This window comes from Stenella coeruleoalba, assembly GCF_951394435.1.
Source record: "Stenella coeruleoalba genome assembly, contig: scaffold_88, whole genome shotgun sequence".
NCBI classification, from domain to species: Eukaryota; Metazoa; Chordata; class Mammalia; order Artiodactyla; family Delphinidae; genus Stenella; species Stenella coeruleoalba.
In genome coordinates this window covers 498,760-513,694 of record NW_027645889.1, presented here as the reverse complement: position 1 = coordinate 513,694, position 14,935 = coordinate 498,760, and the positions used below count along the sequence as shown (strand labels likewise).

At 44.0% G+C, this 14,935-nt stretch overlaps 1 long non-coding RNA gene across 8 annotated transcripts in view; it reads left to right on the top strand.

Annotated features, from left to right (window-relative positions):
- The first annotated feature begins 952 nt into the window (after nt 1-952).
- LOC307181487 overlaps nt 953-14,935 on the top strand; it is a 501,935-nt gene continuing 487,952 nt past the window's right edge. For all 8 annotated transcript variants that reach the window (XR_013826881.1, XR_013826882.1, XR_013826883.1 and 5 more), the window contains exon 1: nt 953-1,084. This is a non-coding gene — a long non-coding RNA (uncharacterized lncRNA). The remainder of the gene's footprint in view (nt 1,085-14,935) is intronic.

The following is a 14,935-nucleotide window of genomic DNA, read 5'->3' as shown; positions in this document are numbered from 1 at the left end:
GCAATTCCAGTCTACCTCCTGAAATCGGTTTCCTGCAATTCTGCCCCGCTTTCAAGTCCTCTTGGCAGCCTTACTTCAGTCTATTTTTGGACGATAGCTGTCATTTATAACCCTGCAGGTTTGTGAATTACAGTGCCCCTGAGCTCCTTTCTTCAACTCGCTTTCTTGTGACCTGGCAGCAACACCGCAGGATGGCTTCAGGCCCTAATCTGGTTCCGGCACGGCACGCTGAGCCTTTGGTTAATTCCTCTTCCTGGTGGGAAATGAGAGTTAAATTTGCCCGTCCAGACACCTCCAGCTAGCCTCTCATTGGTTCTCGCTATTCCTGTTCATCTTCCGCAGAAATTGCAAACTGCGCCAAACAGGAGGTTAAAGGGACTGACTCTCCAAGTCGGGAGTGTGTTAGTAAAGTGTCTGGAATGTTGCACCCGAGTACCAGGGTACGAAAACTGAGACATATTTGAACACGTCTCCCGATCACATGGTTGATCATACTCTGGGTTCCACATGCATGTTTTAGCTGAAGGAAGAATACCTTAAACCTGGGTAGTTGAAACCCGTGGAATGGGTACCATGCAATATGACTTCAAAGGGTCTTCATTTGCTCACCGAACCTCTCCAATCCTATCACTGCTGCGTTTATGCCCCTGTACACATGCTTGATTCTCTTTCGGAGACATAGCAATCCATAGGTTTTAAGATACTTACTAGTCAGGTACATTCTTAGGCGTTTAATATGCGGTGTTGAGTCCATTTCGTTGAGCAAGGAGTAGCTCTTGTCTATTCCATATTTGACTTAAGGAACTTTATCTGTGCTCATTTCAATCTCTGGTTTTATGCAGCACCCCAACTCACCTTTACCCTTAAGCAAGCATAAGTTGGTTTTCTAAATTTGAGACCCTGTTCTGTTCTGTAATTCAGTTCCTGTGTAGCCAAGATTACATTCCATGTATTACTGATATCTTATGATGTTTCTTTTTCTGTGTGACTTATTTCAGTTAGAATCATCATACCTGAATCCACTCATTGTGCTGCTAAGGGCCTGATGACACAGATTTCATTGCTGAGTGATATTGCTTTTTAAGTAAATACCACAACTTTTTTATCCATTTTTCACTTTCTGCGATGTTGAACTTGTACTGTAAACGAGGTTCTTGTAAACAGAGCCGTTCCAAACTTTGGGGTGGCTGTGTCTTTTTGATTTTAAATTCCCTAAGCTATAGGACCATAAGTGGAAGTGCCCTAGGCTCTGTTGCTTTGTTTTTTAGATGTTTCAGGAAACACCATACACTTCTCCCGAGTGGTTGTTGGCAATTTACATCCCGCCCTTCAGCATAACAAGGCTCCCAGTTCTCCATGGCCTGTCCTGCCTTTCTGGATTTTACACTTTTTTCAGATGGCCCTTTTGCCCGGGGGGAAGTGAGACTTCATTGTAGTGCAGATTTCCTTTGCAAGCTTGCTTGGTTGGCCAAAAAGGGCGTATGCGTTTTTTCCTGAATATATTCAGGAAAAAACGCATACGCCCTTTTTGGCCAAGTGCATCATTGTGGACGTTCTGCCTCTTTTCCTATGCTTTCAATGCAATTCCAGTCTACCTCCTGAAATCGGTTTCCTGCAATTCTGCCCCGCTTTCAAGTCCTCTTGGCAGCCTTACTTCAGTCTATTTTTGGACGATAGCTGTCATTTATAACTCTGCAGGTTTGTGAATTACAGTGCCCCTGAGCTCCTTTCTTCAATTCGCTTTCTTTTGAGCTGGCCGCAACACCGCAGGATGGTTTCAGGCCCTAATCTGGTTCCGGCACGGCACGCTGAGGCTTTGGTTATTTCCTTTTCCTGGTGGGAAATGAGAGTTAAATTTGCCTGTCCAGACACCTCCAGCTAGCCTCTCATTGGTTCTCGCTATTCCTGTTCATCTTCCGCAGAAATTGCAAACTGGGCCAAACAGGAGGTTAAAGGCGCTGACTCTCCAAGTGGGGAGAGTGTTAGTAAAGCATCTGGAATGTTGCACCCGAGTACCAGGGGAGGAAAACTGAGACATATTTGAACACGTCTCTCGTTCACATGGTTGATCATACTCTGGGTTCCACATGCATGTTTTAGCTGAAGGAAGAATACCTTAAACCTGGAGAGTTGAGACCCGTGTAATGGGTACCATGCAATATGACTTCAAAGGGTCTTCATTTGCTCACCGAACCTCTCCAATCCTATCACTGCTGCGTTTATGCCCCTGTACACACGCTTGATTCTCTTTCGGAGACATAGCAATCCATAGGTTTTAAGATACTTACTAGTCAGGTACATTCTTAGGCGTTTAATATGCGGTGTTGAGTCCATTTCGTTGAGCAAGGAGTAGCTCTTGTCTATTCCATATTTGGCTTAAGGAACTTTATCTGTGCTCATTTCAATCTCTGGTTTTATGCAGCACCCCAACTCACCTTTACCCTTAAGCAAGCATAAGTTGGTTTTCTAAATTTGAGACCCTGTTCTGTTCTGTAATTCAGTTCCTGTGTAGCCAAGTTTACATTCCGTGTATTACTGATATCTTATGATGTTTCTTTTTCTGTGTGACTTATTTCAGTTAGAATCATCATACCTGAATCCACTCATTGTGCTGCTAAGGGCCTGATGACATATATTTCATTGCTGAGTGATATTGCTTTGTAAGTAAATACCACAAGTTCTTTATCCATTTTTCACTTTCTGCGATGTTGAACTTGTACTGTAAACGAGGTTCTTGTAAACAGAGGCGTCCCAAACTTTGGGGTGGCTGTGTCTTTTTGATTTTAATTTCCCTAAGCTATAGGACCATAAGTGGAACTGCCCTAGGCTCTGTTTCTTTGTTTTTTAGATGTTTCAGGAAACACCATACACTTCTCCCGAGTGGTTGTTGGCAATTTACATCCCGCCCTTCAGCATAACAAGGCTCCCAGTTCTCCATGGCCTGTCCTGCCTTTCTGGATTTTACACTTTTTTCAGATGGCCCTTTTGACCGGGGGGAAGTGAGACTTCATTGTAGTGCAGATTTCCTTTGCAAGCTTGCTTGGTTGGCCAAAAAGGGCGTATGCGTTTTTTCCTGAATATATTCAGGAAAAAACGCATACGCCCTTTTTGGCCAAGTGCATCATTGTGGACGTTCTGCCTCTTTTCCTATGCTTTCAATGCAATTCCAGTCTACCTCCTGAAATCGGTTTCCTGCAATTCTGCCCCGCTTTCAAGTCCTCTTGGCAGCCTTACTTCAGTCTATTTTTGGACGATAGCTGTCATTTATAACTCTGCAGGTTTGTGAATTACAGTGCCCCTGAGCTCGTTTCTTCAACTCGCTTTCTTGTGACCTGGCCGCAACACCGCAGGATGGCTTCAGGCCCTAATCTGATTCCGGCCCGGCACGCTGAGCCTTTGGTTATTTCCTCTTCCTGGTGGGAAATGAGAGTTAAATTTGCCCGTCCAGACACCTCCAGCTAGCCTCTCATTGGTTCTCGCTATTCCTGTTCATCTTCCGCAGAAATTGCAAACTGGGCCAAACAGGAGGTTAAAGGTGCTCACTCTCCAAGTGGGGAGAGTGTTAGTAAAGCATCTGGAATGTTGCACCCGAGTACCAGGGGAGGAAAACTGAGACATATTTGAACACGTCTCTCGTTCACATGGTTGATCATACTTGGGTTCCACATGCATGTTTTAGCTGAAGGAAGAATACCTTAAACCTGGAGAGTTGAGACCCGTGTAATGGGTACCATGCAATATGACTTCAAAGGGTCTTCATTTGCTCACCGAACCTCTCCAATCCTATCACTGCTGCGTTTATGCCCCTGTACACACGCTTGATTCTCTTGCGGAGACATAGCAATCCATAGGTTTTAAGATACTTACTAGTCAGGTACATTCTTAGGCGTTTAATATGCGGTGTTGAGTCCATTTCGTTGAGCAAGGAGTAGCTCTTGTCTATTCCATATTTGGCTTAAGGAACTTTATCTGTGCTCATTTCAATCTCTGGTTTTATGCAGCACCCCAACTCACCTTTCCCCTTAAGCAAGCATAAGTTGGTTTTCTAAATTTGAGGACCTGTTCTGTTTTGGAATTCAGTTCCTGTGTAGCCAAGTTTACATTCCGTGTATTACTGATATCTTATGATGTTTCTTTTTCTGTGTGACTTATTTCAGTTAGAATCATCGTACCTGAATACTCATTATGCTGCTACGGGCCTGATGACATAGATTTCATTGCTGAGTGATACTGCATTGTACGTAAGTACCACAAGTTCTTTATCCATTTTTCACTTTCTGTGATATTGAACTTGTACGGTAAACGAGGTTATTGTAAACAGAGGCGTCCCAAACTTTGGGGTGGCTGTGTCTTTTTGATTTTAATTTCCCTAAGCTATAGGACCATAAGTGGAAGTGCCCTAGGCTCTGTTGCTTTGTTTTTTAGATGTTTCAGGAAACACCATACACTTCTCCCGAGTGTCTGTTGGCAATTTATATCCCGCCCATCAGCATAACAAGGCTCCCAGTTCTCCATGGCCTGTCCTGCCTTTCTGGATTTTACACTTTTTTCAGATGGCCCTTTTGACCGGGAGGAAGTGAGACTTCATTGTAGTGCAGATTTCCTTTGCAAGCTTGCTTGGTTGGCCAAAAAGGGCGTATGCGTTTTTTCCTGAATATATTCAGGAAAAAACGCATACGCCCTTTTTGGCCAAGTGCATCATTGTGGACGTTCTGCCTCTTTTCCTATGCTTTCAATGCAATTCCAGTCTACCTCCTGAAATCGGTTTCCTGCAATTCTGCCCCGCTTTCAAGTCCTCTTGGCAGCCTTATTTCAGTCTATTATTGGACGATAGCTGTCATTTATAACTCTGCAGGTTTGTGAATTACAGTGCCCCTGAGCTCCTTTCTTCAACTCGCTTTCTTGTGACCTGGCCGCAACACCGCAGGATGGCTTCAGGCCCTAATCTGGTTCCGGCACGGCACGCTGAGCCTTTGGTTATTTCCTCTTCCTGGTGGGAAATGAGAGTTAAATTTGCCCGTCCAGACACCTCCAGCTAGCCTCTCATTGGTTCTCGCTATTCCTGTTCATCTTCCGCAGAAATTGCAAACTGGGCCAAACAGGAGGTTAAAGGGACTGACTCTCCAAGTGGGGAGAGTGTTAGTAAAGCGTCTGGAATGTTGCACCCGAGTACCAGGGTATGAAAACTGAGACATATTTGAACACGTCTCCCAATCACATGGTTGATCATACTCTAGGTTCCACATGCATGTTTTAGCTGAAGGAACAATAACTTACACCTGGGTAGTTGAAACCCGTGGAATGGGTACCATGCAATATGACCTCAAAGGGTCTTCATTTGCTCACCGAACATCTCCAATCCTATCACTGCTGCGTTTTTGCCCGTGTACACATGTTTGATTCTCTTTCGGAGACATAGCAATCCATAGCTTTTAAGATACTTACTAGTCAGGTACATTCTTAGGCGTTTAATATGCGGTGTTGAGTCCATTTCGTTGAGCAAGGAGTAGCTCTTGTCTATTCCATATTTGGCTTAAGGAACTTTATCTGTGCTCATTTCAATCTCTGGTTTTATGCAGTACCCCAACTCACCTTTACCCTTAAGCAAGCATAAGTTGGTTTTCTAAATTTGAGAACCTGTTCTGTTCTGTCATTCAGTTCCTGTGTAGCCAAGTTTACAATCCGTGTATTAGGGATATCTTATGATGTTTCTTTTTCTGTGTGACTTATTTCAGTTGGAATCATCATACCTGAATCCACTCATTGTGCTACTAAGGGCCTGATGACACAGATTTCATTGCTGAGTGATATTGCTTTGTAAGTAAATACCACAACTTCTTTATCCATTTTTCACTTTCTGCGATGTTGAACTTGTACTGTAAACGAGGTTCTTGTAAACAGAGCCGTTCCAAACTTTGGGGTGGCTGTGTCTTTTTGATTTTAAATTCCCTAAGCTATAGGACCATAAGTGGAAGTGCCCTAGGCTCTGTTGCTTTGTTTTTTAGATGTTTCAGGAAACACCATACACTTCTCCCGAGTGGTTGTTGGCAATTTACATCCCGCCCTTCAGCATAACAAGGCTCCCAGTTCTCCATGGCCTGTCCTGCCTTTCTGGATTTTACACTTTTTTCAGATGGCCCTTTTGACCAGGGGGAAGTGAGACTTCATTGTAGTGCAGATTTCCTTTGCAAGCTTGCTTGGTTGGCCAAAAAGGGCGTATGCGTTTTTTCCTGAATATATTCAGGAAAAAACGCATACGCCCTTTTTGGCCAAGTGCATCATTGTGGACGTTCTGCCTCTTTTCCTATGCTTTCAATGCAATTCCAGTCTACCTCCTGAAATCGGTTTCCTGCAATTCTGCCCCGCTTTCAAGTCCTCTTGGCAGCCTTACTTCAGTCTATTTTTGGACGATAGCTGTCATTTGTAACTCTGCAGGTTTGTGAATTACAGTGCCCCTGAGCTCCTTTCTTCAACTCGCTTTCTTGTGACCTGGCCGCAACACCGCAGGATGGCTTCAGGCCCTAATCTGGTTCCGGCCCGGCACGCTGAGCCTTTGGTTATTTCCTCTTCCTGGTGGGAAATGAGAGTTAAATTTGCCCGTCCAGACACCTCCAGCTAACCTCTCATTGGTTCTCGCTATTCCTGTTCATCTTCCGCAGAAATTGCAAACTGGGCCAAACAGGAGGTTAAAGGGACTGACTCTCCAAGTGGGGAGAGTGTTAGTAAAGCGTCTGGAATGTTGCACCCGAGTACCAGGGTATGAAAACTGAGACATATTTGAACACGTCTCCCAATCACATGGTTGATCATACTCTAGGTTCCACATGCATGTTTTAGCTGAAGGAAAAATACCTTACACCTGGGTAGTTGAAACCCGTGGAATGGGTACCATGCAATATGACCTCAAAGGGTCTTCATTTGCTCACCGAACATCTCCAATCCTATCACTGCTGCGTTTTTGCCCGTGTACACATGCTTGATTCTCTTTCGGAGACATAGCAATCCATAGCTTTTAAGATACTTACTAGTCAGGTACATTCTTAGGCGTTTAATATGCGGTGTTGAGTCCATTTCGTTGAGCAAGGAGTAGCTCTTGTCTATTCCATATTTGGCTTAAGGAACTTTATCTGTGCTCATTTCAATCTCTGGTTTTATGCAGCACCCCAACTCACCTTTACCCTTAAGCAAGCATAAGTTGGTTTTCTAAATTTGAGAACCTGTTCTGTTCTGTCATTCAGTTCCTGTGTAGCCAAGTTTACAATCCGTGTATTAGGGATATCTTATGATGTTTCTTTTTCTGTGTGACTTATTTCAGTTGGAATCATCATACCTGAATCCACTCATTGTGCTACTAAGGGCCTGATGACACAGATTTCATTGCTGAGTGATATTGCTTTGTAAGTAAATACCACAACTTCTTTATCCATTTTTCACTTTCTGCGATGTTGAACTTGTACTGTAAACGAGGTTCTTGTAAACAGAGCCGTTCCAAACTTTGGGGTGGCTGTGTCTTTTTGATTTTAAATTCCCTAAGCTATAGGACCATAAGTGGAAGTGCCCTAGGCTCTGTTGCTTTGTTTTTTAGATGTTTCAGGAAACACCATACACTTCTCCCGAGTGGTTGTTGGCAATTTACATCCCGCCCTTCAGCATAACAAGGCTCCCAGTTCTCCATGGCCTGTCCTGCCTTTCTGGATTTTACACTTTTTTCAGATGGCCCTTTTGACCAGGGGGAAGTGAGACTTCATTGTAGTGCAGATTTCCTTTGCAAGCTTGCTTGGTTGGCCAAAAAGGGCCTATGCGTTTTTTCCTGAATATATTCAGGAAAAAACGCATACGCCCTTTTTGGCCAAGTGCATCATTGTGGACGTTCTGCCTCTTTTCCTATGCTTTCAATGCAATTCCAGTCTACCTCCTGAAATCGGTTTCCTGCAATTCTGCCCCGCTTTCAAGTCCTCTTGGCAGCCTTACTTCAGTCTATTTTTGGACGATAGCTGTCATTTGTAACTCTGCAGGTTTGTGAATTACAGTGCCCCTGAGCTCCTTTCTTCAACTCGCTTTCTTTTGAGCTGGCCGCAACACCGCAGGATGGCTTCAGGCCCTAATCTGGTTCCGGCCCGGCACGCTGAGCCTTTGGTTATTTCCTCTTCCTGGTGGGAAATGAGAGTTAAATTTGCCCGTCCAGACACCTCCAGCTAGCCTCTCATTGGTTCTCGCTATTCCTGTTCATCTTCCGCAGAAATTGCAAACTGGGCCAAACAGGAGGTTAAAGGCGCTGACTCTCCAAGTGGGGAGAGTGTTAGTAAAGCATCTGGAATGTTACACCCGAGTACCAGGGGAGGAAAACTGAGACATATTTGAACACGTCTCTCGTTCACATGGTTGATCATACTTGGGTTCCACATGCATGTTTTAGCTGAAGGAAGAATACCTTAAACCTGGAGAGTTGAGACCCTTGTAATGGGTACCATGCAATATGACTTCAAAGGGTCTTCATTTGCTCACGAACATCTCCAATCCTATCACTGCTGCGTTTATGCCCCTGTACACATGCTTGATTCTCTTTCGGAGACATAGCAATCCATAGGTTTTAAGATACTTACTAGTCAGGTGCATTCTTAGGCGTTTAATATGGGGTTTTGTGTCCATTTCGTTGAGCAAGGAGTAGCTCTTGTCTATTCCATATTTGGCTTAAGGAACTTTATCTGTGCTCATTTCAATCTCTGGTTTTATGCAGCACCCCAACTCACCTTTCCCCTTAAGCAAGCATAAGTTGGTTTTCTAATTTTGAGACCCTGTTCTGTTTTGGAATGCAGTTCCTGTGTAGCCAAGTTTACATTCCGTGTATTAGTGATATCTTATGATGTTTCTTTTTCTGTGTGAGTTATTTCAGTTAGAATCATCGTACCTGAATCCACTCATTATGCTGCTACGGGCCTGATGACATAGATTTCATTGCTGAGTGATAGTGCATTGTACGTAAGTACCACAAGTTCTTTATCCATTTTTCACTTTCTGTGATATTGAACTTGTACGGTAAACGAGGTTCTTGTAAACGGAGGCGTCCCAAACTTTCGGGTGGCTGTGTCTTTTTGATTTTAATTTCCCTAAGCTATAGGACCATAAGCGGAAGTGCCCTAGGTTCTGTTGCTTTGTTTTTAGATGTTTCAGGAAACACCATACACTTCTCCCAAGTGGTTGTTGGCAATTTACATCCCGCCCATCAGCATAACAAGGCTCCCAGTTCTCCATGGCCTGTCCTGCCTTTCTGGATTTTACACTTTTTTCAGATGGCCCTTTTGACCGGGGGGAAGTGAGACTTCATTGTAGTGCAGATTTCCTTTGCAAGCTTGCTTGGTTGGCCAAAAAGGGCGTATGCGTTTTTTCCTGAATATATTCAGGAAAAAACGCATACGCCCTTTTTGGCCAAGCGCATCATTGTGGACGTTCTGCCTCTTTTCCTATGCTTTCAATGCAATTCCAGTCTACCTCCTGAAATCGGTTTCCTGCAATTCTGCCCCACTTTCAAGTCCTCTTGGCAGCCTTACTTCAGTCTATTTTTGGACGATAGCTGTCATTTATAACTCTGCAGGTTTGTGAATTACAGTGCCCCTGAGCTCCTTTCTTCAACTCGCTTTCTTGTGACCTGGCCGCAACACCGCAGGATGGCTTCAGGCCCTAATCTAGTTCCGGCACGGCATGCTGAGCCTTTGGTTAATTCCGCTTCCTCGTGGGAAATGAGAGTTAAATTTGCCCGTCCAGACACCTCCAGCTAGCCTCTCATTGGTTCTCGCTATTCCTGTTCATCTTCCGCAGAAATTGCAAACTGGGCCAAACAGGAGGTTAAAGGGACTGACTCTCCAAGTGGGGAGAGTGTTAGTAAAGCGTCTGGAATGTTGCACCCGAGTACCAGGGTACGAAAACTGAGACATATTTGAACACGTCTCCCAATCACATGGTTGATCATACTCTAGGTTCCACATGCATGTTTTAGCTGAAGGAACAATACCTTACACCTGGGTAGTTGAAACCCGTGGAATGGGTACCATGCAATATGACTTCAAAGGGTCTTCATTTGCTCACGAAACTCTGCAATCCTATCACTGCTGCATTTATGCCCCTGTACACATGCTTGATTCTCTTTCGGAGACATAGCAATCCATAGGTTTTAAGATACTTACTAGTCAGGTACATTCTTAGGCGTTTAATATGCGGTGTTGAGTCCATTTCGTTGAGCAAGGAGTAGCTCTTGTCTATTCCATATTTGGGTTAAGGAACTTTATCTGTGCTCATTTCAATCTCTGGTTTTATGCAGCACCCCAACTCACCTTTCCCCTTAAGCAAGCATAAGTTGGTTTTCTAAATTTGAGACCCTGTTCTGTTCTGTAATGCAGTTCCTGTGTAGCCAAGTTTACATTCCATGTATTACTGATATCTTATGATGTTTCTTTTTCTGTGTGACTTATTTCAGTTAGAATCATCATACCTGAATCCACTCATTGTGATGCTAAGGGCCTGATGACACAGATTTCATTGCTGAGTGATATTGCTTTGTAAGTAAATACCACAACTTCTTTATCCATTTTTCACTTTCTGCGATGTTGAACTTGTACTGTAAACGAGTTTCTTGTAAACAGAGCCGTTCCAAACTTTGGGGTGGCTGTGTCTTTTTGATTTTAATTTCCCTAAGCTATAGGACCATAAGTGGAAGTGCCCTAGGTTCTGTTGCTTTGTTTTTTAGATGTTTCAGGAAACACCATACACTTCTCCCGAGTGTCTGTTGGCAATTTACATCCCGCCCATCAGCATAACAAGGCTCCCAGTTCTCCATGGCCTGTCCTGCCTTTCTGGATTTTACACTTTTTTCAGATGGCCCTTTTGACCGGGGGAAAGTGAGACTTCATTGTAGTGCAGATTTCCTTTGCAAGCTTGCTTGGTTGGCCAAAAAGGGCGTATGCGTTTTTTCCTGAATATATTCAGGAAAAAACGCATACGCCCTTTTTGGCCAAGTGCATCATTGTGGACGTTCTGCCTCTTTTCCTATGCTTTCAATGCAATTCCAGTCTACCTCCTGAAATCGGTTTCCTGCAATTCTGCCCCGCTTTCAAGTCCTCTTGGCAGCCTTACTTCAGTCTATTTTTGGACGATAGCTTTAATTTATAACTCTGCAGGTTTGTGAATTACAGTGCCCCTGAGCTCCTTTCTTCAACTCGCTTTCTTGTGACCTGGCCGCAACACCGCAGGATGGCTTCAGGCCCTAATCTGGTTCCGGTACGGCACGCTGAGCCTTTGGTTATTTCCTCTTCCTGGTGGGAAATGAGAGTTAAATTTGCCCGTCCAGACACCTCCAGCTAGCCTCTCATTGGTTCTCGCTATTCCTGTTCATCTTCCGCAGAAATCGCAAACTGTGCCAAACAGGAGGTTAAAGGCGCTGACTCCCCAAGTGGGGAGAGTGTTAGTAAAGCATCTGGAATGTTGCACCCGAGTACCAGGGTATGAAAACTGGGACATATTTGAACACGTCTCCCGTTCACATGGTTGATCATACTTGGGTTCCACATGCATGTTTTAGCTGAAGGAACAATACCTTACACCTGGGTAGTTGAAACCCGTGGAATGGGTACCATGCAATATGACTTCAAAGGGTCTTCATTTGCTCACCGAACCTCTCCAATCCTATCACTGCTACGTTTATGCCCCTGTACACATGCTTGATTCTCTTTCGGAGACATAGCAATCCCTAGATTTTAAGATACTTACTAGTCAGGTACATTCTTAGGCGTTTAATATGCGGTGTTGAGTCCATTTCTTTGAGCAAGGAGTAGCTCTTTTCTATTCCATATTTGACTTAAGGAACTTTATCTGTGCTCATTTCAATCTCTGGTTTTATGCAGCACCCCAACTCACCTTTCCCCTTAAGCAAGCATAAGTTGGTTTTCTAATTTTGAGACCCTGTTCTGTTTTGGAATGCAGTTCCTGTGTAGCCAAGTTTACATTCCGTGTATTAGTGATATCTTATGATGTTTCTTTTTCTGTGTGAGTTATTTCAGTTAGAATCATCGTACCTGAATCCACTCATTATGCTGCTACGGGCCTGATGACATAGATTTCATTGCTGAGTGATAGTGCATTGTACGTAAGTACCAAAAGTTCTTTATCCATTTTTCACTTTCTGTGATATTGAACTTGTACGGTAAACGAGGTTCTTGTAAACGGAGGCGTCCCAAACTTTCGGGTGGCTGTGTCTTTTTGATTTTAATTTCCCTAAGCTATAGGACCATAAGCGGAAGTGCCCTAGGTTCTGTTGCTTTGTTTTTAGATGTTTCAGGAAACACCATACACTTCTCCCAAGTGGTTGTTGGCAATTTACATCCCGCCCATCAGCATAACAAGGCTCCCAGTTCTCCATGGCCTGTCCTGCCTTTCTGGATTTTACACTTTTTTCAGATGGCCCTTTTGACCGGGGGGAAGTGAGACTTCATTGTAGTGCAGATTTCCTTTGCAAGCTTGCTTGGTTGGCCAAAAAGGGCGTATGCGTTTTTTCCTGAATATATTCAGGAAAAAACGCATACGCCCTTTTTGGCCAAGCGCATCATTGTGGACGTTCTGCCTCTTTTCCTATGCTTTCAATGCAATTCCAGTCTACCTCCTGAAATCGGTTTCCTGCAATTCTGCCCCACTTTCAAGTCCTCTTGGCAGCCTTACTTCAGTCTATTTTTGGACGATAGCTGTCATTTATAACTCTGCAGGTTTGTGAATTACAGTGCCCCTGAGCTCCTTTCTTCAACTCGCTTTCTTGTGACCTGGCCGCAACACCGCAGGATGGCTTCAGGCCCTAATCTAGTTCCGGCACGGCATGCTGAGCCTTTGGTTAATTCCGCTTCCTCGTGGGAAATGAGAGTTAAATTTGCCCGTCCAGACACCTCCAGCTAGCCTCTCATTGGTTCTCGCTATTCCTGTTCATCTTCCGCAGAAATTGCAAACTGGGCCAAACAGGAGGTTAAAGGGACTGACTCTCCAAGTGGGGAGAGTGTTAGTAAAGCGTCTGGAATGTTGCACCCGAGTACCAGGGTACGAAAACTGAGACATATTTGAACACGTCTCCCAATCACATGGTTGATCATACTCTAGGTTCCACATGCATGTTTTAGCTGAAGGAACAATACCTTACACCTGGGTAGTTGAAACCCGTGGAATGGGTACCATGCAATATGACTTCAAAGGGTCTTCATTTGCTCACGAAACTCTGCAATCCTATCACTGCTGCATTTATGCCCCTGTACACATGCTTGATTCTCTTTCGGAGACATAGCAATCCATAGGTTTTAAGATACTTACTAGTCAGGTACATTCTTAGGCGTTTAATATGCGGTGTTGAGTCCATTTCGTTGAGCAAGGAGTAGCTCTTGTCTATTCCATATTTGGGTTAAGGAACTTTATCTGTGCTCATTTCAATCTCTGGTTTTATGCAGCACCCCAACTCACCTTTCCCCTTAAGCAAGCATAAGTTGGTTTTCTAAATTTGAGACCCTGTTCTGTTCTGTAATGCAGTTCCTGTGTAGCCAAGTTTACATTCCATGTATTACTGATATCTTATGATGTTTCTTTTTCTGTGTGACTTATTTCAGTTAGAATCATCATACCTGAATCCACTCATTGTGATGCTAAGGGCCTGATGACACAGATTTCATTGCTGAGTGATATTGCTTTGTAAGTAAATACCACAACTTCTTTATCCATTTTTCACTTTCTGCGATGTTGAACTTGTACTGTAAACGAGTTTCTTGTAAACAGAGCCGTTCCAAACTTTGGGGTGGCTGTGTCTTTTTGATTTTAATTTCCCTAAGCTATAGGACCATAAGTGGAAGTGCCCTAGGTTCTGTTGCTTTGTTTTTTAGATGTTTCAGGAAACACCATACACTTCTCCCGAGTGTCTGTTGGCAATTTACATCCCGCCCATCAGCATAACAAGGCTCCCAGTTCTCCATGGCCTGTCCTGCCTTTCTGGATTTTACACTTTTTTCAGATGGCCCTTTTGACCGGGGGAAAGTGAGACTTCATTGTAGTGCAGATTTCCTTTGCAAGCTTGCTTGGTTGGCCAAAAAGGGCGTATGCGTTTTTTCCTGAATATATTCAGGAAAAAACGCATACGCCCTTTTTGGCCAAGTGCATCATTGTGGACGTTCTGCCTCTTTTCCTATGCTTTCAATGCAATTCCAGTCTACCTCCTGAAATCGGTTTCCTGCAATTCTGCCCCGCTTTCAAGTCCTCTTGGCAGCCTTACTTCAGTCTATTTTTGGACGATAGCTTTAATTTATAACTCTGCAGGTTTGTGAATTACAGTGCCCCTGAGCTCCTTTCTTCAACTCGCTTTCTTGTGACCTGGCCGCAACACCGCAGGATGGCTTCAGGCCCTAATCTGGTTCCGGTACGGCACGCTGAGCCTTTGGTTATTTCCTCTTCCTGGTGGGAAATGAGAGTTAAATTTGCCCGTCCAGACACCTCCAGCTAGCCTCTCATTGGTTCTCGCTATTCCTGTTCATCTTCCGCAGAAATCGCAAACTGTGCCAAACAGGAGGTTAAAGGCGCTGACTCCCCAAGTGGGGAGAGTGTTAGTAAAGCATCTGGAATGTTGCACCCGAGTACCAGGGTATGAAAACTGGGACATATTTGAACACGTCTCCCGATCACATGGTTGATCATACTTGGGTTCCACATGCATGTTTTAGCTGAAGGAACAATACCTTACACCTGGGTAGTTGAAACCCGTGGAATGGGTACCATGCAATATGACTTCAAAGGGTCTTCATTTGCTCACCGAACCTCTCCAATCCTATCACTGCTACGTTTATGCCCCTGTACACATGCTTGATTCTCTTTCGGAGACATAGCAATCCCTAGATTTTAAGATACTTACTAGTCAGGTACATTCTTA